Source organism: Cibotium barometz, chromosome 8, assembly GCF_041138505.1.
Source record: "Cibotium barometz isolate CiBa-2024 chromosome 8, ASM4113850v1, whole genome shotgun sequence".
Lineage (NCBI taxonomy): Eukaryota > Viridiplantae > Streptophyta > Polypodiopsida > Cyatheales > Cibotiaceae > Cibotium > Cibotium barometz.
In genome coordinates this window covers 14,359,345-14,362,028 of record NC_141053.1, presented here as the reverse complement: position 1 = coordinate 14,362,028, position 2,684 = coordinate 14,359,345, and positions in this window count along the sequence as shown.

Here is a 2,684-nt window from a genome sequence, read left to right as displayed (position 1 = left end):
TGCTTCACCCACTCTAAAGTAACAATCTAAGGGCTGCTCTCGCAAGCCTTACGCCCATGGCTATCCCGCAGGACCCACGACTGGTGGTACATCATGAGCATATGAAAGCACTCAATGCATCCAAACAATACATTCACTACGTACTTTCTACATATGTCCTTCCTGATGCTTTACCCACTCCTCGTATGGCCATCCCGCAGGACCCACAACTATTGGTACACCATGAACATAGTAAAGTACCTCATGTATCATATCAACATACATGCCTCACACGACACAATCCGGAGTATTCCCGATGTATTCTCAAGGATACCAGGATCCAATGGCACCAGAATACAATAATACCTAAGAAAGTGTATGAATACATGCACAAATAGAGTTCGATCCATATATCCATGAACCAAACCAACTCTAGGACTGCTCGCAAGACTTACGCCCTCCATAGAGTCTCGAAGTGTTAGCTCAGGTTGCCGCAGACTTTGAGCTCAATCAAACCATGCCATTCCAAAGGAGACCAGCTCCACAAATAGCATCAATCTCAATATCCAATTGACCAATCCTATGGTCAAGAACAGCCGAAATCATATGACAAAGATCAATGTCTGTTGCATGACGAATGAAGATCAATACAAGGATGCAACAAAAAAGACACTTAGGGCTCTTGAAAAGAGTTCCAAGTTGTGGATGAGTGTGGGAGTGGGTTTGACAATAATCCCACATGGGAACTTTTGGGAGTTTTAGAGTTTTTGTATAAAAAGTGGCTCATTTGAGAGCCACTTTTTATAAAAAGTGGCTCATTTAGAGTTTTTGTATAAAAAGTGGCTCATTTGAGAGCTTATGGACACATTGGGAAAACTCATGTTTGAGCTCTCTTGAGACTAGCTCTCCCTCTTCTTCCATAGAGGTGCAAGCTCTTCTCTCTCCCCATCAACATTGTTGTAAGTTCTATTCTTTTGTTAATTCAATGCAATGAGTTGATATTTGTCTCTCTTCTCATGTCAATTCTCTAGTGTGCATGTTTCTTATTGATAGCTTCAAGGATTGTGTGCATGCTAGGGAAATGAGTATTTGAGAATGAAGAATGCTTGATCTTGTGTAAGCAATAGCTAAGCTTTCTTCTTGTTTGGATGTATGGATGAGTGGAATGTGGAGTTGAGTGAGCAATAGCAAGATTGAGCTTGAGTGTGTGTTGAGTCTATGTCATTAGTAGTAGTTTTCTTAGCATTCTCTCCATCAAATGGATAAGCTTTTGTGCACCGGTACGGGTTGAATCCCTAGCTCCGAAAGGGATGTAAATCCCATTGGATTGAGCTAAGTGTGGATCATACTACTCTTGCTACAAGTGAGAGAGTTTTTACGTCTCTCCATTGGCGCCGCTGCCGGGGAGAAGACTCAAATCCGGTTGAGAGTGTGTGGAAACCACCACTATTTCCTCTTTTGGTTGCAAAACCATTGAGTGATTAGGTTAAGTTCGGGTGTGCGATCCCGGTGTGAGTAGATAAGGTTAGGATAAGAAAAAAACCATTGAGCGGTTGAGGTTTCTCCCGCATTGTTTTTTATGTTTTATTGCTTTTATGCTTTTTCAAGTACCGTTCATTATGCTTACCTTCATTGTTTTTTGTCATTTCATTCTTTCATGCTTTTCGTTAACATGTAATTAGTATAAATAAATAAAAAGAAAAGAGATGCGTTGCTAAGCTCTTCCATAGCTTATGCAAGCCCCATAGACTCCCAAGCATGAAGTCCGCTTAAGGATCAGAGGAGAGAGGGAAAGAGAAGGGTGAAAGGAAGAGAGGTAGGTTGGAAGTGTTGACGGCGGCTTTTCCTTTATGGTTTTGTTGTTTTGTTGGGAGACATCTCCATCACTAGAAGCAAAGACAAATAGATATACATATATATATATATCTATATATATATATATGTATATATATATGTGCAGGGAGGCGGCCAGTTGAAAAAAGAAAATTAAAAATCTATATATATATATATATATTTGCAGCGTTGAGCGCTGCATCAAACGTTAGAGGACACGGCGGCTGAAAGAACGGTGCTGAGGCGGGTTTTTAAAAAAAAATTATATATATATATATATATAATATATTTTTCGTTGACGTGGCAGTTGGTCGTCTGCATCGAAGGCGTCGTCTGCAACCTTGGCCGGTGTGGAGCTGCAGCGAAGGCGTCGTCTGCAAACTGAAGCGCCGGGCAGAAAGCGAAGGAAGCGGGTAGCTGGTCGCTGACTAGCCGACTGGAAGCGCACGTGATAATAGCTACACTATGGAGTGAAGAGCAGCCGACAGAACAGCAGAGGCGGGTGTAGAGCAGAGCGGAGGACAGCGGCGTTGGCATAGCCGCCGACAGCAGAGGCGGGTGTAGAGCAGAGCGGAGGACGGCGGCGTTGGCATAGCCGACAGCAGAGGCGGGCGTAGAGCACAGCAGAGGACGACGGCGTTGGCATAGGCGAGTAGAAGCCTGCAGCAGCCGACAGTAGAGGACGGCGGCGGCGGCATAGCCGACAGCAGAGCAAAGGCAGACGACAGAAAGTGCAAGTAGCTGCAGCAAGTAGAAGCGCTGGTGTTGGCGCGGGTAGAAGCGCTGGTAGAAGGCGGAGGGGGGAAGTCTGCAGAGGCCGGGCAGCGAAGAACAAGGCAACGAAGGCCGCGGTGGGGTGAAGAGCTACAGCA